The sequence below is a fragment of the Dipodomys ordii genome, unplaced genomic scaffold (assembly GCF_000151885.1).
Source record: "Dipodomys ordii isolate 6190 unplaced genomic scaffold, Dord_2.0 Scaffold61, whole genome shotgun sequence".
Lineage (NCBI taxonomy): Eukaryota > Metazoa > Chordata > Mammalia > Rodentia > Heteromyidae > Dipodomys > Dipodomys ordii.
Window position 1 is genome coordinate 6,966,811 of NW_012267277.1, and position 23,934 is coordinate 6,990,744.

The 23,934-nt window shown below is 41.4% G+C and overlaps 1 protein-coding gene across 1 annotated transcript in view; it reads left to right on the top strand.

Moving 5' to 3' along the window:
- Ppap2b (phosphatidic acid phosphatase type 2B) overlaps positions 1 to 23,934 on the top strand; it is a 76,378-nt gene that overhangs the window by 12,872 nt on the left and 39,572 nt on the right. The gene's annotated exons all lie outside the window — the stretch shown is intronic.

Genomic DNA, 23,934 nt, shown 5'->3' on the forward strand with positions numbered 1-23,934 from the left:
TCACTCCCATCAGACAGCAGTAATGGGTCACTTCTGGGCTCAATCTGATGTAGTGTGGTTTGCTGTGACCTTTGAGTCACATTGAGAAATGTGGTTGTGGGAGCAGCTTGCTCATTAAGTGTAGTAGCTAGAACTTCTACTAGTAACCTCTTCCCCACAAATGACCCACATTGTTGTAAAGTTAGCAACCACTGACAGGAAGTGGCAGAAATGCTTCTCAGCCACACAGCAGATTTCATTAGACACTTGCCCAAAGGAGCAGTTTTGGTCAATTTGGCCTCTGAAGGTTTCCAGAGAGGAACTGGCTATTACATTCATCTCAGGTTGCAATGGTGTCATCTTGCCCTTAATGCCTGTGTTGATTAGATGCACAGCATGTTTCTTTCGCAGTCACTGTGCATACTGTGCTGAGGAAGAGACCTCTAAATCTTGAGATTTTTAAAAAGTATCTCCTATCTGGGTACCAGTGGCTCACACCTGTAATTCCTAGTTACTCAGGAGCCTCACAGCTGAGGGTGGTGGTTTGAAGCTAGCCTTGGCAGGAAAGTTTGTGAGACTCTTATCTCCAATTAACCACCCAAAACCTAGAAGTGGAGGTGTTCTTCAAGTGATAGAATGCCAGCCTTGAGCAAAAAAGTTAAGGGACAGTGCCCAAACTCTGAATTTAAGCCCTAGAACTGGCATGCACGCGCACACACACGCACACTTCCAAAGATTTTTTTACCAAGTTATGACAAGTCTTTTAGTGGGTTTCTCGCTGAAATCTGCTTAGGAAATACAGTCCAGTGAAACACGGAGGGGGGCTGGATGGCTCTGACCTTTGTGCAGGAGAGCTTTGAAAGGTCTATGTTAAAGGCATTATGTGACTACAGAATTCCCAGGGACTGTTGGGAGACTGAAATATATGTGTTGGATCAAAGTATTCAAAATCTAGGCTGGGCTCTTAATACCAGGGGAAATAAGCTGTCTTTGGTTTTAGGTTTAATTTTCCCAAGTCCATTGCTAGAGTGGAGGAAACTTTAATTATGATTGTTGCCTTAAACCAGTAGCTTGCAATTGTGCTCGTCCCAGCTGTGAAGCCAAGGGTTTATTGCCCACTGATAATCTCTTAAATTGAATAATTCCACCAAATGACAATGTAGGCATCCAGAAATTTGAATTTTAATGTTCTGGCTTTCCTCAGTTTTTCTTATTGTAGTCCTCCCTAGCCCCCCAGCCCTACCTCTAGACAAACAAAATACCCAAACCACCACACCCAGAATAGCGGTCTCCTCCTCATCAGCTGGAGAAAGACTGGGAAGAGGACACTGCTGTATAATCAATCAGACACACTCACAAATCTCAGCAAATCTTACAAGCAGAGGGGATTATGTCCCTCTGACTGATATTGTAGATGAAGCAGTCACCTGTCAGAAAAAAATTGATTGGCTTTGGTACAGAAAAGGGCATTACTCATGGATAAAATCAGACCAACACCTACATTCTTTTTCTTCAAGAATGAAGACTGGCGTCTGAATTTCCACTGAGTGTTATTTTCAATAACAAACATACGCAGAAAGCAAGCCAGCCAGACTGTTTTCCAGAGAAATGTGCAGGCCTTGTAAAAATGTTCAGGTTTGAAATGAGGTTTAAAGCCTGCTGCCCATTTCAGTATTTCCTGTGTCTTTGTAAATTCTGAAGAGGTTTAGAGGTTAGACTCCAAACCTTTAGACTGGAAGAAGGGCATGAACTTTTCTGAATTCTTCTTATATGGCAGGCAGTGAGCTAAGGCGCTTCATGCATTATTAACTTACTTGAATTTCACAACAACTCTGTGAAGGAAGAGGTTAGAGTTCATTTCAGTTTTCTCCAAAAAAAAAAAAAAAAAAAGCTTCTCAGCAGTACAGGTCTTCACTGCTATTGGTGGGTGGTGACACATTACATTAATAATTCAACTCGTTTCTAGCAGAGATCGTTTACTCTGTGTGGAGCTGGTCCCTGGATCCTGTGTCCACTTTTATTACAAATACGCCAGAGTGACTCTCAAGTTGAAATCAGTGAGGCCTCAGAAGGGAAGGGAAGAAGCAATGGTAAGAGAACACTGCCAGTTTCATACAGAAGTAGGATGACTTTCCTACAGAGAAACAGTGGCTTCAGACTGTGCTGTTAATCCTGCTTCTTATCAGTCTTCTCCAAAGGAGTTAAAAAGCCAGGGAATGAAACGGTTGAGTGAAGCAGTCTGCACTTTGGAATAGGGCCCTGTGTGTTTCCCAGGCTATTATTGTAGGGTTCCTATTCAGACTGGATTTCAATAGTGACGTGATTAGCATGAAACCAAGTGTATAAAGTAGCTCTTTTTCCCTCTGGTTCCTAAAAGAAGTTTTGTGGCATTTCTCTTTCTGACAGAATTGGCATGAAGCTTTGACAAACACAGACCCATGGAAAAGCTAAATAGGACTGAGAGCAGACCTATTTTGTACATATCCTTTGCGCTTAAAATGTAGAGCAGTGGAGCTGCTGTCAAGAGGCTCCTCAGACCATAGGAATCATAATAACAAGACTCTTCCTGCACTGAGGCTGTGGATGAATGGGACATACCCACAGAGCCATTGGGAAAGTGAATCCCTAGCTGTGGGCCTTTTCTCTTTTGTCAGAAAGTCATAGAGAACATTTCTGAAAGTCAGTTGTGCATCTTCTGACTCCCTCAGCATTGATTGATATAAATCCAAAGTGCCTGCCCTCAAGCGACCGGAGAGAAGACAAGAAGGTAGATACACAAACATTCAATGGGGAAAGAAGTCACAGCCAGGTGTCTTTAGCTGATAATTAAATAGAATGATAAAAATAAAACCAAAGAGTGCACGAGACTGTTGTTGTCCTGGGCTTAGGTCCCAGATTTGCTATATTAGTTGGATGACCTTGGGCAAATTGATGCCTCTTTACAAGTGATAAAAATAGGGGTGATTAGTTTCCTACCTTCCTCAAACAGCCATTGACACCAAATGTCATGGTGTCCCCTATGCCTGGGAAGATATTTTGGAACCGTAAACTCCTGTTTGCCAAATGATTATACTATTTTGCATTTGACAGGTGCTTTCTTCAATCCATTCTGCCCATTTTTTTTACTCCATGTTGAATGTGAGTACTTGCTATCAGGCAGACCTGAAAAAAAATTCTTTTTTCAGATGTTATTTTTTGGCTGATAGTTTCTCCACCCCCATATAGCCTTACCCGAGAGTCATTTCCCAAAACTGAACAGGACTTCCATCTCCCCTTAGTGACCACAGAATACATGTCTGAGTATATTAAAGCCCCCTTAGAATCTGGCTCCAACCAACACTTTTATCCCCTGTCTTTTCTACTTCTCATTTTCTTGCTGCCTGTCCACTTCCTTCCCTCTCTACATACCAAAAAAAAATTCTATTAAAAAGTATATTAGAAAGTACAGACATAAAACAGAAAGAAAAATAGAATTTTTGTTGCCCTGTAATCTCATAACCTTGAGGTAGCCATTGGCACAGCAGTTCTTCTTTCTATAAATAGCTGAATTATTGTTAACTATAATTATAAAGCTTGTGCTGGGTGCTTAACACCTACTCCCTGTAACTCAGTGTGATGAAATGGAAAAAAAAGCTTGCTAGAGTTTGCACAGCCCATAATAAAGTATTAAGGAGATTTGGGAGTATATAACTCACTAAAGAACACCTAGGTATTTTAATTTTGCATTACTCACATGACTTTTTTGATCTTGATCAACAAACGAAATGTTGTGTTGACTATGGTGTTTCTTTTTACCTGTTGGAAATCTCTTTTAAAATGATCTGTAGTATGGATCTTTGGTATATTGGTGTGGTCTCACTTCTCAGCATCATGAGTGGGCCAAGGCTAAAATACCCAAGTGTTTGGTTCAGAAGAGGAAAAAAGCAAACATCATAGAATATCTGTTGTGATTCTGATGTTTTGTATGTTTTATTCAAACTCCATATGATTCCCTAGTGTAATTGGTCATGTGACTGAGGGATAAAGTGTTAACTATTAAAAATTAACCTTAGTCCTTCATTTCCTGTTTCAAAGCTCAAGTGTCATTAATATTCAATCAAGGGCACAGCCCTCTCTAAACCATTCATTTGGGGATAACCCCAAACCTCTGCTTAATATTTCCAGTGAGAATAGATTTATTTCTTGAAAGGAGTTCTGCTCAAAAGATTACACTGACATAAAAGCAGCCATCTATAATTTTAACCTAGCATCAAGTATTTGGTATAGTGTATAAGTAGTTAATCGCATTAATGCTAATAGTATTAATCAGTTTACAATTAGAAGTTCCTGAATAAGTTGTGGCATTGAGTCATTTCAAAGAACAGTCACCATATGCCTGTCATGTGCCAGTCAGTATCGGTGCAGGTTTGGGGATCTAATGATGACGGGAATGTGGTCCTTGCCCCTATTGTCTCTCTTTGGGAGCAGATTGTGGGCCGATGCATGTCTAGAAATATGCCATATCTGTACAACAGCAAGTAGCAAGGTTGATGGGTTTATTAACCCTATGTTGAAGGGTGTTAGAGTCAAGGCTTCTGAAGTGAGTACCATCACAATTGTTTGAATAAACAAATAGGGAAATTGCTATTAGGTGGCACTGCCAAGAATAGAGCTGCAGTGACTAATTCATTTAAGCAGCAAGCCTTTTTGGATTTTGATCTGCCCCATGTCAATGGCCACCCTTTAGACAATCTCAGGATGCAGGAATTAGAGGACCAATCATCAAGAATTTTCCATTCTCCATCTTTATTTTGTAGATGGACAACTAGGCTCAGAGAAGTTAACTGTCTTAGGAAAATGGAGACTCCAGAAAAAATAAAACTCAAAGAGATTTGAGTTCAAATCCAGAAAGCAAACAAAAAACTAACATACTTTGAAACACCTTCTGTGGTATAACCCAGATATTGGCCCCATGTGTAGCATAGGCCCCATTAGTAGTCTACAAAGTCTTTCAAACCTTAATATAGCATTCCAAAGCACAGATATATATATATATATATATATATATGTATATATATACACATATACATATACATATACATGTATACATATATATTTGTGTGTGTGTGTGTGTGTGTGTGTGTGTGTGCACTAGTCCTGGGACTTGAACTTAAGATCTTGGTGTTGTCCCTGAACTTCTTTTGCTCAAAGCTAGCTCTCCTACTTGAGCCACAGCTCTACTAATGGCTTTTTGGGGGGGGGGGAGTGGTGGTGATGTTTATTGGAGATAAGAGTCTCACAGATTTTCCCTGCCTGGACTGTCTTTAATCCATGATCCTTAGATTTCATCCCCCTAAGAAGCTAGGATTACAGGTTTGAGCTACCAACATCTAGGCACAGTTTATTCTTTAATTTTTTTAAAATATGATTATTTTCAAAGGGATCAGCCCTCAGTCATCCCTTTGTATTCTACTTCTCAGACATATCTATTTTTAAGAGTTTGTGGTTCTTGCCAATCATGTTTTGAGTGAACAGATGTTCTTTTTGACATCTACCTTATGGGAATTTGATCTCAAGATACAGAGAAGCCACATTTTAAGAGGTTGTATTAGGAGTCTTTATTAGAAAGCCAGCAACTGCAAGTGGATACATGTCCCCAGAAAACTTGCAGCCTTGAATATACTTAGTACTGTTAGGAAACTGAACCATGAGAGTGGTAAAGAAAGAACAGAAAACAATCTCAACACACCAGATCAACTCTAATGGAGAGTTGAGAAGGGACACCATGGTGACCTGAGAAAAGTCAGGAGACAGGAGGCATGATGCAATAGCGGCAGAGGTCCAGGGGGCCTAAATAGGGTCATGGTCAGGGGGCAGGGTCACAGGGAGCTCAAAAGTTCAAAGGTCCTTGGGAATTCATGGTATAGGTCCGGGAACCTATTGCCCAAGTCCCTGCCCCTGCTTCTAGGAATTCAGGCAGGCCTATCACCTGTAGGTGGGAGAGGGACTTCACCTCTTGAGTTTTCGGAAAGTCCCTATCATACCAAGATGCCAAGATGGCACCAGTTAGACCCAGTATCCACATTTTACCTTCATATTAGTCTTATTGCTTTCTGGAAACAGTGTAGAGATGTCTGAATGCTGGTCTTCATTCCTACTCTTCCACCTTCTTGTTTTTCAGTGGGAAGAAAATAAATCCATTCTTAAAGGTGATTTCTGCTTATCCCACTGCCTCACCTCTTCAACTTGGGATACTTTTACCACCTGATCTCATGCCATTCAAACTCTAATGTTAGTGACCTTAAGTCACTTACACTCTATCTGGTTTACATTTCCTTACCAGAGTAAGGGGAACATGCTTTAGATGGTCTTGAAGATGCACAATAGTGCCTCAGGGGTAAAGGAAGGCTGTACTTCTGGCTTAGTGCTTGGGTGCTGGAGGTCTTCCCTGTTCAATTGCTGAATGTTATCACAAGGTGCTGTCTAGAACAGATGATGAGATTCCCATAGTGTATATTTCCACAACAACATGAACTATAGTCATAAAAATTTTAAGCCTTAGGAGGCAGTGTGCCAGCTGGGTGTGGTGTGACAACTGTAATCTCAGCTTTGAGAGGCAGAGAATCATGAATGCTAGGTCAATTTGGCCTACATATTGAGACCCTGTCTCCATAGATAGGATAGATAGATAGATAGATAGATAGATAGATAGACAGACAGACAGACAGACAGACAGACAGACAGACAGACAGATAGATAGATAGATAGATAAGCAAAGAAATATAGGCAGTATGCCACAATGGAAAGATGTGTTTTAGACAATTCTGAATTCAGACATGGTTTATCTGACATTTGAAAAGCAACTCTGGAGTCCTTCCAGAGAATCATGTAGCAGCTGTGCTAGGGTAGCTACCTTTCCATCTGTGCTTGGTGAAGGTGTTTTCCAGTTGGGGGTGGGGTGGGGTGGTGAGAAGCATGTTGGAAATTGGTCTCTGCATTCCAGGGTTCTGATGCAAAACCTGTCTGAGAGATTGAGCAGAGCATATTAACCAATATCATTTAGAGTTGATTAAAACTATCATCTTAATTAAACACAAGAGAACAAGAAGTTCTCAGTCTTCTGGTAGCAATTAAAGACTAAAGAGTCGATTTGAAGTTGTTTTTGCAACTCTTAAAATAATACTCCACCCCTCCCTCCCATGAAAAGAGTTTCTTAGCTAGAGACATGGCCTCACATTGAGGTTTGTGAAAGCTGTTAAGGACCACAAACCTGCTGGCAAGTCTTCTGTGGCCTAGGCTACACAGTTCTCAAAAGCTAAGGGTTCAAGCTCAGGATACAACTGATTGAGAAAGAGAGCCCAAACAAAGGGTCTTTTGAGGCAGGAAACTGGGCTTTGGCTTCAGCACAGAGCAGTGTGGGACTGGAAAAGTGCCCTGGGACTTGCTTGGGGAAAGAGGGACTATGCAATCCATGGAGGAAGTATAAAGTTTCTCCATATAGCGAGGGGTTATATTTCAAACCCCTCAAAAGTTGGTTTCAGAAGCTATTATCTTCCTTCTGTCAGCCTGACCAACAAGCATATAATATGTGAACTTGACAACATTGTATGTCCTTGAGTAGAAAAGGGAAATAACCCCTGGGGTCTATAGACTTTACCTTTCTAGTAAGGATGTCTGACCTAAAGGCCAATGTTGGGTTTTTGTTTGTTTGATTATTTGTTTATTTGTATGCTTTTTGAAACAAATTCCAATTAGGAGTAATTAGGATATTCAACTACCCACTTTATTGTACAACATGTATTTAGCACTTGCTGGTGGCTAGTGTGATGTAGTTATGAAGTTAAAAAGATACAGTTCCTTTCAAGGAGTTTAACATCTAGATGATTATACAATAAGAATAACAAGTAAAACAGGCAGATTTCTGAACGAATACTTCCCAATGCAAGTAGTCATGTTCGCTTCTCCCAAGTTGGTGTTTAATTTCTGCCTTCCCTGATCTAAAATGTCTCATGTTTATCTCCACAGATGTTCTAAAGGGCAGCAAAGTGACTGGTCAAGGAGCCTAGCAGGGGATATGGGAGAAAATTCCATTATTTTACTCAATGAAGGAAAATCATTTAAATGCTGGTAGATTGTAGTCTCTTTCTCTCTCTCTCTCTCTCTCTCTCTCTCTCTCTCTTTCTCTCTCCTATATATACATACATACATACACACACACACACATATATATATATATATATATATTTAATAAGCAAAAAGTTCCACGATCAAAGGGGAGGAAAAAAAAAAAACAAAAGAAACACTTGTCAAGTCTTTCTAAAGTTTGGAGGCCAGGGAACAATAAGAACAAGGAAGGAAAAGGGATGGGTTTGGCAGAATCATGGACAACAGAGCTTAGCCTGAACTATCTGAGCACCGAAGAAGAAGAGCAGAAGCTGTGGTCACATAGTTGAAAATTAATTCCTTTGAACAGATGGGGCTTACTGCCCCCAAGTATGTATCAATAACCAGCAAGTGAAAGCGAAATACAAGCTAGGCTGTTTAAGCTGTGTCCTCACAGCTCTGCAGTACAGAAGGTTGATTAGAGAAGGGATAATTTGAGGCTTCTTGACATGGGGTGTAGGCAGTTGACTTCGTGCACACGTGTTCCCTCTATATTCCTCCTGTGTGCACGTTTTTGTGTACATTTCCCATTTACTAGGACATATCCTTAACATCTACCTTAACATCTTCACTCCACTGTTTTGTAAAGACTCTACAAATGAGTCCATTCTCTGAGATCCTGACAGCTGGGACTTCTATATATGAGGTGGGTCAGGGGACACAATTTAACCCATAACTGCCTCTCATATATGTGAGAAAATTGGAGTTCAAGCCCGGTAGTTGGAGATTTGAATTTAGACCTGCCTGGCTCTGGCAAGGTACATTTTACTTCACATCCTTGTTTCCTACTCACAAATTGCAAAGACCATGAGCAAGAAGTGGGGAAAAGCCCTATCTACTATGGTTCAAGCTTGATTCATCTGAGAGAGTGTTTGATGTTTATTAGTGGTTGCATTTAGTTTGACTAGTTGAAACTTGCACCAAGGTAAGTACGTAGCTAGAATGTTTTTTATTGTTATAAAGCTTAAAGCCTGGTGGCTCAGACTGTTCCATTCTTATTTGGAAGATCTTAGGTACTAGAGTGACCTATAGGCTATTTGGCAGCCCAGTAAGTCCCTGGTAATTGGACCAACATCCCATAGCAAACTTAGTCAATGTTAGCTGTTGTTTGATGATTTTTCTCTTATTTTGTGTCTTTATAAAAATAGATGTATTTTAGTTTTTGTTTTCTTCCTCTTGCATAAGAAAGAGACCGTGGCCAACTACATATATATTGTATGTACAAACACAACCCAGTAGCCCTAGGAGAAGCTAGAATGAAGATAAGCAATAAACAGTGAAAGTAGCCAGCTGTCCCTGGTCCTTAGGATGCCCATGTTCACGAGGTAGATGAAAGAAGATCCTGCCGGAGCTGCTGAGCATAGGTGTTGATGGTGTTGGCTCATCTTGGAGGACTGGGAATGGCACGAGTATCAGTTCCAGCTCAGGCTGAAAGCAAAGCCTGAGAGGGATGCCCCTGGGTAAATCACCAATCCTTTCTTAGTTATATGACCTCATTTTACAGGTGGCCTTGAGAAGCATCCCACTTGCTCAGTGACAAAAGAACTAAAACAAGAAGTGGATCAGAGCCGATGCTATGTTCAATTGCACATACACACCCCAGTATCAATTTTAAAAAGCTAAAGGCTTATAAACATCCATAGTACATGTTTAGTATCTATATGTGAAGTAAATAATGAATCTTGTCCTGGGCCAAGATAACACTGGTCCCTGCCCTCACCTAAGGGACATGATCCTGTCCCATACTTATGAAAGTAACAATGCTAAGCCTTTTCTGTGTGCCACGCATTGTGCTTACAGAGCATCTTCACACTTGTCCCTGGGAGAGGTCAGGTGACTTGTTGGAGGTGAGAACTGCACCCTGGGAGCCACACCAGGCCACCATTTGCCTGCAGAGAGAAAGCGTCTCCTGTAGCCATTTATTTCTGATGTTGACCTAGGTATATACTGGAATCAGTGTTCAGATCACCTGTGAGAGTCTGCTTAGAGCGACTTCAGCAGTCAGGCTAGAGAAGTGAGTGAAGTCAAGACCCAGCCAGCCCTAGACACTCCTGGACAGCAGGCAGTGTTTATTTGAACTGTGCTCTCCAGAATCTGGTGTGGCTTGGTGCCCCAGAAAGGCCTTCATCCCCTTCGCTCCAGGAGGATGGGGTGTGTCTGAGAATGCAAGAAGCAGTTCCTTGAGAAGGTGGCAGGAGCCAGCTGACTGAAGTTCTGTGGGTACCTTCTTCCACATAGCCACCCAAGTGACCTTTCTACACACGGCCTGGGGGGCCACCCCTTCCTCAGACATTTTCATAATTGAGTCTCCACCAAGTATGGTGTACTGCAGAGAGGGTAGCTATTAAACATTGCCCCTCCCAGCTAGGAACTCAGTCTTGTCTAAAATTGCAAACTGTATATACAAAACAGATTTTTAGAACTGATTAGAGATGATTGAAGCCAGCATTTCTTGAAGAATCATCTAGATCACTCATGTTGTACTGGGTTGTTCACCTTTCAAGTGAAAGTAGACAGTGAACCTTGGTTCACTGGTTTGGTGGGGGAGAATGGGGAGTTCCTGCTGAACTTGCTATAGGAAATAACTAACAAGTCCCTCTCCTCCCTTTACCAGAGAAGAAAGTTCAGAGAAAAAGGGCACTTTGTTAAGTCAATGAAGGAACTCTCCAGCCAGGATTCTTCCACCTGCTCAGAGACTGGCAGCTTCACTCCTGACCCTGTCTGCAAACCAGGCATATTTTCCTCCTGTATCGAGAAGACATGTGTTGCTCAGGCTTTTCTCTGTTCTGAGATAGGTCTCTGATCATCCCATTTCTTTCTTGAAAGCTTTACAAAAGCTTAGTATAACTAGGCACCTGGTAGGTGCACACTAAAATACCTGTGATTCAATGTGGAAAATTTTTTGTTTTGGCTCTTCGTAGGGTTTTGGTGCTTGGGATTAGCACATACCATTTGGTATGCCTCTATTTTGCTTGTTTGTTTTTGTTTGTTTTTGAAGTCTCACTACCTTTTCCTTGGGCTAGCCTGGAAGATTATCTTCCTTCCTCTACCTCCAAAGTACCTGGGGTTCTATACTACCATGCGTGGCTTCAATGTATTTATTTGGGGTATGCATATGAAAATTATATGTTACGTATATGATATAGTGATTTTCAAACTAGTTTTTAATTCCAAAGTGAAATTTTTTTACTTTCTAGAGCAGTTAGTCTCAGATCAACTAGAAATAGCATAACCTGAATGTCATTAAAAGTAAAAATTCTTGCACAGAGGGTGATAGAGGTCTTGCCTAGCATGAGCAAAGCCCTAGCTTTGATCTCCAGAACTACAAAAGGAAAAAAAATTCTCAGTCCCTCCCTGTAAATTCCGATAAAGTGTTTGAGTAGATCTGGGCAGGACCTAGAAATTTATTTTTTTATTTACTTCCTTGATTATTTTCTTTGACTGAATCTGAGAATCATCGCATAAATCATAACCTTGTTCAATCCCAATTTTACTCTTTAAGGCAGACATAAAAATAAGCACCAGCCTCAAGTCTGGAATATTAACACAAACAAACAAACAACAACAAAAACCCAGTATGCATAGCAGTTGAAAGGGTCTATCTAGAGCGATTGGCTGCTGTACCCTGTGTTGGATTGTGAGAGGCAATGGAAAGAAATGATTTGCAAGCCTAATTAGACCTGCACCCCAGTTCTCAAACCTGCAGCTCTAAGCCCCCTGCTAATTGGCAGTCCCTTAATAGATTAGAATTTGGCATGAGGTTTGCATGTTATTATAAACCACACACAGAAAGACCCAGTGGCTGAGGAACTCCTGCCAAGCCCCCGGGTTTTTGTGAGGCTTTTGAAGTGCTCTGGTCTTTCAGTATTTTGTATAGTCAGGGTACTGAAAGGCATCACACAATTTCTTTAGATGGAATTTGTGAAGGGCAAGTTTGTTGAATAATTAATTCCCTGAGACCCATTCTTGATAGACAAGCAGCAGTCCACATATCCATCCTGCTCTCAGCACTACTTAGAATATGATAGAGAGATTCTTTCTTACTGATACTGTCCTGTTCCTACAACCCCCCCCCTTACCCTTTTGTGCTTGGTGGGGGAAGGGAAAGAGGAGGAATTGGTGTGCACCTGCTACCAGGAAATCCCTGGGGCTGCCTTTCAAGACTGCAGGACCTGTTCTGCAGATGAAGCAGCTCAGGTCCTGAGAGTTCACTAGCCAGGTGTCACACTGTCAAGACTTGGCAGGGGTGGGAGAGACTTGCATTTCGGTCTACTGATTTCACATTGCCACACAACCAAAGCAAACCAAACCTGGAAAACCATTTTTTTTTTAAATTTTCTCCTTGGTTCCCCAGTGATGAAAGGGATCGTGGCATGTTTTTCATTGATTTACACTTGTTTTCACCTTTGGATAATGTACTGTAAGTTTCCCCCTCCCCATTTCACATTCTATATTCATTCTGAGGTAAGCAAACCAGGACAGAGCATAGCACCTTGCAGAGGGATGGCTGGAGTACCTGGCTTTGAATGCAGTTGCAAAGGGCACACCCCGCCCCTCAATCACGTATTCCACATCTTTGAGCAGTTCTAGGGGCCTTGTTCATCCCTCTGGTCCTATCAATTAGGTTCCACGTGGAGATTCTTCCATTTCTTTTCAAGTTCATTCACTTCCACCAAGAGGGAGCGGTAGCAGAGTATGTTTTCACAAAACATACCAGGCAGCTCTCATGGCAATAACCATGGTGAAGGAGAATAACGTTATTTGGCGTTGTGCCCTTTAAAAAAAAAGTGTGTGTGTGGTGGTGGTGGTGGGGTGTTGGTGGGAGGAGCAAGAATGGCAAAGAACAGTGTGGGCTTTGTAATGTACTGCAATGGAGGGGTCACATGGGCCGGGTGGTGAGGGGAGGAGTAGAGAAGGCCTGGACACCACTCCCCCTTCTTTAGGCCTTGCTACCCTCTTTGCCTACTCTGCCTGATTCACACATCTTGAGCAGTTGTGAAAGGGAAGTTAGGGAGTTTTTATGTTTTGATTTGGAAGAATGACTGTAGACATTCTGTCCCTCTGTAGGGAAGCTGGCTCCTTGCTGCTTTGCCAGGATTAAGAACCTGGTTTCCAGAACCATGGGAGAAACAGCTCAGGAGGAGCTACCTCTTTCTCTCAACAGCTGAAAAATGCATCCCAGAGCTGTGGCTTCCTGGAGAGTTTTGGCCAGAGTTTTGTTCCCCCTGGAACAATAGGGTTCCTATAGCAAGCCACCTAGGAGGTACTGTCTGCAGCCAGCTCTCCCTGGGGCATCTAAATGCTTATGTTTTGTTTGTTCCCTTCCTAATAGGGAGAGAGAGGCACTGCCAAAGAAACTGAAGGTGGCTGCAGAGCACCTGAATTGCTACCTGTCCTAGATAAGATCCTCCCCTGGTTCCAGTCAAATACCCAAAGGTATAAACCATGATGGCCATAGATGTCTGGAAAGCCAGCCTGACTCCACATTATTCCCTAATGCTGCAGGATCTTGTCTGAGCCTTAGTTCTTGCTTTTGTAAGCAGCTCCCACTGCTTTCCTGAGAAGGGCCATTGGGAGACATACAGGGGTGACATACAGGGGTGCCCCTTGGAGAAGTATCCACTTGGCAGCAGTACCTAGTTGAACACTAGGTTGAACACCTTCCTTCTTGTAGCCCCTTCCCTCTATTTGTGCTGATGCCTGCTATTTTAACAGAGCCCAGAACTTTGAAAGCTGAATATAAGGTTGGGCATGTTTCTGGTGCTGTTCTTTATAAATGATCATCATTGAATTCTGCATCTCCCCTTGTAAACTGAACAGTGATGTGCACCTCACTTGGCTAGGACTGGGGTAGGTGGTGAGACACATCTGTTTTATGCAGCAGCCCTGGAAACAAAGGCTTTTGTTTCCATACCCCTAATATTAGAAAGGTCCATGAAACACCTGATCAAACTACCTTGCTTGTATTGCACATGAAGAAATGGAGACAGTGGAAGTAAACGTGTGGCCCTGTGATCACAAGGTTGGGGGTCAGCAGAATTGAAACTATGACACAGAAGATACTATTAGCAATGGCTGTTGATGATTTAATTTTTTTTTCTTGGACTGTCATGAGGCTTGAACTCAGGGCCTGGGCACTGTCCCTGAGCTTTTCTACCAAGACTAGTACTCTACTTTTTGAGCCATATTGCCATTTCTGGTTTTCTGGTAGTTAATTGGAGACAAGAGTCATGGACTTTCTTGCCTGGGCTGGCTTTGAATTGTGATCTCAGATCTCAGCCTCCTGGGTAGCTAGGATTATAGGCATAAGCCACCAGTACTGGGCGATGATTTGATTTTTTAACAGTGTTGGCCACATAGTTCTGTAGTCAGTTGTATAATCGTATAACTATCATGCATTTCTTCCACTTGAACCAAACTCTAGCACTGAATTATTTCACTTTCTGAACTATTGTCAGAAAAGACCGTCTCAGCCCCCTGGAGACTCTCATCCTCTGGAGGACCAAGGTTGACTAATTTGCTTAAACCAGATGCAAAGTGGACCAACTCTACTAGAGCTCCATTTTTTTTTTTTTCATTGCATAGTAATCTCAGCGAGGTTTAAGTAGAAACTCTTATCCCAAGTAAGGAAATTCTTCTGGGCTTCAAGACAGTTTATTTAAACTCCTAGGTGATTTCCTTATTAGCAAATAGTTTTTTTTTATCATCTATGTTTTAGGAACTACATAAGCACCTTCAAACTTATCTTTTTTTCTTTCTTCTTCCTCTCATTGACAAAGACCAGGTAAGGGAGCAGTAGTTTTGTTACCTTCTTAGAAAGAATACATTTCAGTTATGGATCTTTTCCTCCTTTCTCCCCTAGTCTCTCCCTCCTTCCTCTCCCATCCCTTCCCTCTCTTCCTGAGTACCTCTTTGGCATTCAGATAACAGCAAAGAAGCTTTGAGATAGATTTACTAGACTAGTCAATAAACAAGTATTGCACACCTGTTACTGCCAAGTCATGTGCCGATAGATGTGTTCATGATTCCAGTTTTGTACTGCCACTATGCAAGTTCCTGTCACCTCCTTAAGTAGCATTGTTCGAGGGCAGAGACCACATCGTAATTATTTCTGAATTTACTTATTCACAGAGCCTTTTTCTCCCTCCTTCCTTGCCCACCCAGAATCGTTTTGAAAACTCAAAAGTCAGCGAGGCAAGAACCAAGCCTTAGAGATCTGGAAAAGAACTTTGAGTCCTTGCTTTAATCAGGTGTTCTCTGCCATGCCATTCACTCCCTGGATACTTCTAAAATGACAATGTCACCTGTAAGTACAGCACCCGGAGAGGAAATCAACAGCAAATTAAAAAGTGATTAGTGAGCTTTTAGGCAGAGAAGGTCAAAGGGATTATTTTGGACTTCAAACTTTTCAGCTTTCAGGGCTATATTCAGTTACAAAATTACATCTCTGAATTATTTGTGCAGGTGGCAGCTGTCAGATTTGAAGAAGGTTTCTGTATTTTACAAAAGGAACATTGACAGGGCTGGGAATGGGGACTGGGCTCCTGGGGTAAGAGTTGCCTTCTCCACAGGACTCCAGCTTGCCCAGTGCAAGTCTTTGACAGTCTTTGCTGAGCTGATACAACCCTGTCTAGGTTAGTCCAGTGACCTTATTGAGGAATCCAGTTAAACCACTTGCCTTGGCATCATGTAAACAGGAGAATGGTAGATTTTTTTCCCCCTTCTTCTCAGCATTGGAAGGGAGACGATCTAAGTTTTGTTAAATGTCTAACCTATGAAATTTCATCCTCATCCCTCTTGTGAGTGGATATTGGTGTCTCTTTTAATAGTTGAGGTTCAGAGCAGTTAAGCAACTTGCTGCAGATCACATAGATTATAAGTGGCAAAACTGGTTTTTCAAATTCAGGTCTGAGTTACTTTCTTAAGATCTCTAATCTTTCTCTTACTTGGCACTTTTCTTTTGGATAGTGCTTCCCCAGAGTATCTTAGCAGATGGCTGAGGGATGCTGAAATGGATCCTTTAGCCCTCAGAGCAGCTGGATCACTGGGGGTGACTTCCTCTACCTCTCAAGAGCCCTATAGAGTATTTTTCTAATAGTTTCAATACCGAAAAAAGGCCGAGAAACTGTCAGGATGAAGGATTTTGAAGGCCATCCCAACCTAACCACCTATCCTTAATTCATGTGGCAATATGTTGTTTGGAGAGAATAGGTTAGGATATAACTGGTTAGGAGAAATAATGAGATAAACAGGTCAGTTCATAGAGGGTACCTGGTGGGGAGAAAGATCTTCTGAATTCTGGGTTGTTTCCTAAACATTTGTTCAATATACCTTTGTTGAGCACCCATAGCACCCACTATGTGCTAGAAATTTTTTTTTGTGCTGGGGATACAGAGATGAATAACATGAATCCTTTCCTGAAATGACTCAGCTAGTGAGTGCAGCAGGCTTACAAGAAAGGAATAATTGCACGAAGTGATTATATCTAAGATGTCATGAGGTTTCAAACATTATATCTTATTATTGTATGAGCCTAACACCATTATAAATAAGGTTTGTGATGTCAGCAAGTAGCTGATGGGTTTTAATTCCGTTCACCTGGCTTTAACTCTTTAGGATTAATGAGCTTCTAGAGGAGGAGGCCGTTTTTGTTGTTGTTGTTGTGTTTCTTTTAGGTAACTACTGCTTTTAAAAATAGAACTCAGATAATACTACTTTGTAACACCTAGACAGGTTTTAAGTTATGTCTGACTAGGTCCTCTGAAGCATAACCTTGTAATTTGTCAGGATGCATATTGTTTATCTAGCCAGTAAGCAGGAGTTCCTGCTAGCCCATTCGACTCATGGGGCATCTGTGCCGAAGCTTTTGTAGGTCCACAACACTTGTCTTCAGATCCTTGTTCCTGCTACTTACTGGCTGATCATGAGCAATTCATGTAGCTTCTGAGCTTCCACTTATTCAGCAATGCCCTGCACTGCTGACTTGATGTAATCCTTAGCCTTATAATCGAAAAGATAAAGGACTCATCTTTGCTTAAGAATAAGACACATACATAAACACAGCACACACAAATTCATATATCTCAGGTGGCCACTACTTACTATAGAAGGTAGTGATGGGCTGGGAAGGTGGCTCAGTGGTAGAGCGCTTGCCTTGCATGCCTGAGGCCCTGGGTTTGATTCTTCAGCACCACATAAGCAAAAGAAAAAAGCCGGAAGTGGGGCTGTGGCTCAAGTGGTAGAGTGCTAGCCTTGAGCTGAAGAGCTGAGGGACAGCACCCAAGCCCAGAGTTCAGGCCCCATGAGCGGACCACCCCCCAAAAAAAAAGTTGGCAGCTAAATGAGATGTCAGCTAATACACAGTGTCAGGGACCCAATGAATACTGGTGATCCCTGGAGAGCTTGTGTAGTCAGAGGAATGCAGCCATATTCCATGGCCCTGATTGTTACATGCAGTGAAGTGGGCTTAAGAAGCTAGAAATTGGGCAGGTAACGAGTGCCTGCCTAGGAAGCATGAAGCCCTTGGTTTGATTCCTCAGTACCACATAAACAGAAAAGACCAGAAGTGGCACTGTGGCTCAAGTGGTAGAATGCTAGACGAGCAAAAGAAGCTCAGGAACAGTGCCCAGGCCCTGAGTTCAAGCCCCAAGACTGGCAGAAAAAAGAAGAAGAAGAAGAAGAAGAAGAACAAGAAGAAGAAGAAGAAGAAGAAGAAGAAGAAGCAACAGCTAGAATCTCAACCTTATCTGATACTGCTTATTATTAAATTTAATATGGATGTTGTAGACATTACCTTGCAGAGTGTCAAATGTGATGTGTACTTGAGAGCTCTGAATTGCTAGCACACATTGTAGGAGTCTTTCAGTGCCCTAGCTCCTACAGCCATACTGTGAAGGAATACTGGGTTCAGAAGAAAGACAGAAGCCCAGGCTGGATCTGTGGACGTTAGTATTAGACAGTTCCATCTGATGTCCTGTTTACTCTTATCAGCAAAATAGACACACAGAAATTACAGCCTGCGGAACCCTTGGTTCTCAGCTATATGCTAGCAGTTAACTTAAAGGCTTGTTTTGAGAATCGAATCAGTTAATACAGTCAAAGCTCTCAACATGCATTTACATTACATGAATGTAAACATATTCCCATTCGTATTTTAAGAAGCCGTTGAGAGGACAGAGGTATTGGAAAGTACTTTGCTTCACCTAAGGCAGAGGGATTGCAGTTCCTATTCGTCTGGGGGTTGGACTGCATTTTACTGGAAATAAAATACCTCATTTGCGACATATATGAGAATGACAAAAGAAATATGTGAGGAGCTCTCTCAGTGGAAGGAAGGAATGAACCATTAATGGCTGGTCAGTTTGTTTATTAGCAGGTAAATGTGACAGCCCTTTAAAATCCAACTGGAAAGGTTGGAGGTTTTAAGAAAGCTGTTGTTAATTAATTTAAAGAAAAAGGGGCTTGGGATCTAGCCCAGGAGCTACACAGCCCTTGACTACCATGTACAAGGCCCAGAGTTCCATCCCAGTACTGGAAGGAAAGGAAAAAGAGGGGGAGTTGGATTGGGAGGGAGAACCTAAGAGTTCCCAAATATGAGAAGTCAAATGCAGGGTAGGCACTTGCTCGCCTTTGTGTTTCTATTCCTTAATTCTGATGCCCAATAATCAATACAGATTGTTGACCTCAGCTAAAGACCATGCACTTGAGGTCAGGAAACACAGTCATCAAAACTAGATCTATAGTCAGTTCTTCATTTCTACTGTATAGTTGCTTTTAGTTCCAACAGTCTTTTTTTTTTTTTTTAATGAAGAAAGGGCTTGAACTTTCTAGCATTGAAGAATGAGCATTTGTCAGGGAAAACCTCTAGACCTAGAATATTCCAGGTTCATACCAGCCAACAGCAAGTGTTTTTCATGGCAGCCTATTTGAAAGGTGAAGAAATGCCTTCATAGTAAACTTAGTTTGTCCCATCTGGATTATGTCCAGTTGAAAAATCTGGACAAATATCATAAACCAAGGAGAGTTTGCACACTTCGAAGACCAGTAGCAATTAATTACTTTAAATAGAAACACAGTCACTTACAAGCAACATAAATATTTGTATGTTGAACCTCTAAGTAACAGTTAGGTTGATCATTCTGACCTTAAGTGATTAAAAAAAAAAAGCAACCTCAATTGATCATATTTTAACAAGGACTACATTTATAAAAGAAAGGGTCAGGTCAGGGAGGAAAGAGCAGACCTGGATTCAAATTCCAATGACCCATTTACTCAGTGGAGAAGCTTGGTGAAGTTACAGATCTTCTGGCCTCTATTTTCCATGGAGTATAAATAAAAATAATAACTTTTCATCATTACTGTGGAGATTAGATAAAATGATTTCCAAAATAGGCTCTAAACCTCCTTAAAAGTAGAACTGAAATGTCTTCTATCTGTATTTCAGATTGTGACATTTGCTAACGGTATGTTTCAGACATGCTACTTGACATTTCCAATTCTCAGTTAACATTATTTATAAAAATAGGTAGAATGGCCCCCACTTGTGACTCTGTACAGTAATAAGATGCATGAAGTTCTTGACCCAGAGTCTTTCTAGCTTTTTGCCATGAGCAGTTATGCTATTCCATCTACATCTGATACGTATTCTATGTCCCTTATTATTTTGTGGGTAGATATATAGGCTTTCAGTAGATGTTGCTTTCATTATTACTCTCAAAGATCCTAATCTTTGCTTATTATAAGATAACTACAGATTAGTTTAAGTGGAAAATTGGACAACTTTTGACAAAGACACTGGAAGAACTTGGTATACAGGAAAGGTGGTCATGTGAACAGTACTGTCATTTCTCCTTCATCTCCCCACTCCCACTCTCCTCACTTCACCAAGGGTTTTCCATCAAGTACTTTGAGAGGAAGAGCCTGTGTTTAATTTTGTACAAATATGAGCCATGGCTGCAGGGAGCAGGCTTTGGGGCTAGGTCACTCTGCTAACACTTCCCACATGATTTGATCAATGGGTGGGCCACGAAAACTTATCCTGTGTTTTTTTACACCCCACCCCCAAACCACCCAACCTGCCTAACTGTTAGTTTTTCAAAGCCAGTGAAGTTTCAAAGGGCTGAACCCAACACAGGGGCCTTTCTTCTTGCTTTCATTTTTTGCCCATTAAGTGTTTGTCAGTGAGTTCGTGTTTCGCCTCCTCTGCAGCCATTTATACATCCCAAGAGGTCCCTAGAGGTTTAGGAAGTTAATTGATCCTTGATTAAAAGGAGGAGAAATGCTTAAGTCTGTACTAGAATCACTACTTTATTCTTGGCTGTGTGTTGCCAAAAGCTCGTAATGCATATTTTATTATCAATAAATCTAAATTCCAGGATATTGGTTTCAGAGTTTTGATTAAATTAGATACGTGTGTATCTAATTAGCACGTGTGTGGTACATGGTGAATGTTTGGTGAACATTAGTGGCCTTGACTGTTCCAAAAGGATTCCCCCCCACCCCTGCCCTGAGGAGTCCATGGACTTACTGAGCTTCCGATAATTTAATAATTCTCCTAGATGCTTCATTCTCTCTGTCAAATGATTCATTTTAGAAAACACCCAAGCTTTAAGTGTTAGGTTATTTGAACCTCATCCAAACCCACCGTTTTCTTGCATAGTGACTCTAGAAAGTTACTTTAATCTCTTTGAACCAAAGCATGGCTTAACATAGTAGTTTTTGTTGTTGGTGCTGGTGGTAGTTGTGGGGCTTGAACTTGGAGCTGAGTGTTGTCTCTGAGCTTTTCATTCAAGGCTAGCACTCTACCACTTTAAGCCACACAGCACCACTTTGGGTTTTCTGGTAGTTAATTGGAGATAAGAGTCTCAGGAACTTTAATGCCTGGGCTGGCTTTGAACCACAATCCTCAAATCTTTTTCCTGAGTAGCTAGGATTATAGGCATGAGCCACTGTCTGTCCGGCTAACATTAGTTCTTATAACTTTTTCTCTATGAGCATTAAGAGATAGGGCTTAGCCTTTTTCATGTCAGTATCCCTCCCAGTCAATGCCTAGAACATAGTAGGTAGCCAGGTTATTGGATGGATCATAATAGTTTAGAGATCTTCACACAATTTGGGTACATAATAGTTGTTTAGTAAATGCTAGCTGTTAAGTCTTTGTGTTGTTGTACCCTTTCTGCCATTCATTGCTTGGCTATCTCTCCTGTCATTGTAGCAAAATTTAACATTCATTTCTATAGTAGATGTCAGCTTTGTGACCACTAGTACTGAAACCCTTAAACGGAAATGATTTTTTTTTCATGGCGGTATATAGTCTGTGGGTCCCAGAAACTTCCCTTATTCGTGGAAAATTCAATCCAAGCCTTCTATCCCCTCCCCCCATGGGATACCTTTAGTGTCCCTGGAAGAGTTGTCTGCTTTCATTACCCTCTGCACAAATGTCTGTTATCACAGGAGTGACATTTCAATGTACCCGTGCTGCAACATCTGCACAACTCTGTGATCTTCAAGGCTGGGGTTATGATGTCTTCGCCTGTAGCATCTGTCTGTTGCTAGTTTTCTAGCGAGAAAATAGTAAATGTGTAGGATGGTATGTAAGATGGATCTATAAAATGGAGATCCTGCTTTGGATCTTTTTTCTCTGTGCTGTGCAGACGAAAAGCAAGGTCCTTTGTTTCTTGAGCTGCCCAGTTAGGGTAATGTTTGTGAATTTTTATGGCGGGAGGGAAATCTGAGGTTAGACTCTCCCTGGAGCAAAGTCAAAATTTGACTGGCACCCATCCTACCCCCTCCCCCACCCCTAATAATACCACAAGTTAGTAGGGAAGACAGAAAAAGCCATTGGGTTTCTAAATGCTATCTAAATGCCTTTCAAGAAAATAAACAAGAGTGTTCAGATTCAATTTCTTGTCTGTTTGTGGTCATCAGCCACATAATCAGAACCGGAAACTCTCCCCAATCATAGGCAAAGAAAGAAGAAAAAGGATTTGGATCATTCCCAGTTTCAAGAGGGCACAGAACTGGCCAGACAGATTTTCTTTCCTAAGCCATCACTGTGGGATCTTTTTCTCTTCCCTCAGAACATTTAGTGAGTATCCACAGTGTCTCTTAGCCTCTTTTTGCCCAGTGATGCTTCCTTGAATTTCTTCCAAGCTTCAGACACTGATGGACGATTTGTGCCTTCCTGAACTGGATTATAAGCTCCTTGAGAGCAAGGCTTGGGTCATCTTTGTTTGCTTGTACTTAGAAGAAAGTATTGAAGAGTGAATAATGTTTGTTGAATAAACAAATGAATGAGTATACCAAAGTCTTAGATCATCCCAACAATACTGAAATTAGGCCTCTTCTCACAGAAAGATAAGAAAGGAATCTTGGGGAGATGTGAAATGAGTTAAGTCAAATCGTCGTGGAGCAGAACTGAGATCATTAGCCAAGTTCTAACTCTAAAGCTCTTTTATATGTGTTTTATTGTCCTTAGAAACATATGTTTTACAGGCCTATCCTGTGAACACTATTAAATATAGAAGCCGGAGGCCTGAGTGTTACACAAATGTCAGGCACCCAAAGTCTGTTCCTCTCCTGAGTTTATTAGCCATCCATTGGCCCCCAGTACCTCAGAGACTACAGCCCAGCTCCGACTCAAAGCTCAACTTTTTTTTTTATCATAATTCATGGAACTTTAAAAACAGACTATTAATATCATAGAGTTTGGCTTCTCTTATACTTTTCATAGCCAACGTGGTTGCATTTTGAAATGTTTAGGCTGTGAAATTGAAGATGGTTTTGGCCTAGAGGATGTCTCTTCTAGGCCCCTAACCTCAAAGATCACCAGACTTCTGTCCTTTCTAAGGCAGAACCCTGATTCATGGATTCCCTGCCCCCTCTACTCCAATGGTGGGGGCAGAGTTTCAAAAGCCAGTGGTTATTGCCTTTTAGGTCCCCTCTGTGTTTACTTTGAGAAGGTCAGGCACAATGCTGTGGTGTGTTGCTGTTCTTTCTTTTCAAAGCACCAGTATGAATTTGATAAAGTAAATTGTTGTTCTAGCAGGAAGCAGTTAGGGGGTCACAAAATAAATAGCCGTAGAATTCAAATAAATCCAAAGAATAAAACCAAATAAATCCATGTGCGTAGGAACAGTGATAGATAAATACACTTTTTAGAAAGTGAGCATTTTTATCGCTGCTGGTCTGCACCAAAGTAATTGAAAAATTGTGGAGTTCATGGTACATTTTTTTTTTAAGAGGCAGTCTGGGGTTTTGAGCAACGTGACATGAATTTAATTCTTTTCAAAAAACATGAAAATGGAATTTTATCTTTTGTGGAAGCACTTATCTTGGTTCCCTCCCCCATACACACACACACACACACACGCACACACACACACACATACACACACACACACACACACACACCAGCCAATGAATTTCATATTTGTTGGAAACCAATTTCAAAAGTTAAATGAGAGATTTAGGTACTTTCATGAAGAGAAAACTAAAAAGCCCTGAAATGAGTAAAACATTCTAAGTCTCTGTTCTTTTTCTCTTAAAGATAGGAGAGGGCTTGAATGAGCCTTTCAAATGACCTCCAAGGATTATTTCAAGACTCAATGCAAAAAAAAATGGATAAAAATTTTAACACTTTGTTGGTTCACCAATTTTTAGATCTTTCCTGTTCTTGAGATTCAGTAAAATATCAAGTGGCATCATCGAAGCCTGTTGTTGACCTTAAATAGTAGGGAAGCAAGCAGGTTAGGGAATAGCCTGAACCAGATTTCTTGAGGGCAGAGACTGCAGTGGGGGAGAGGGGGTGCAGGG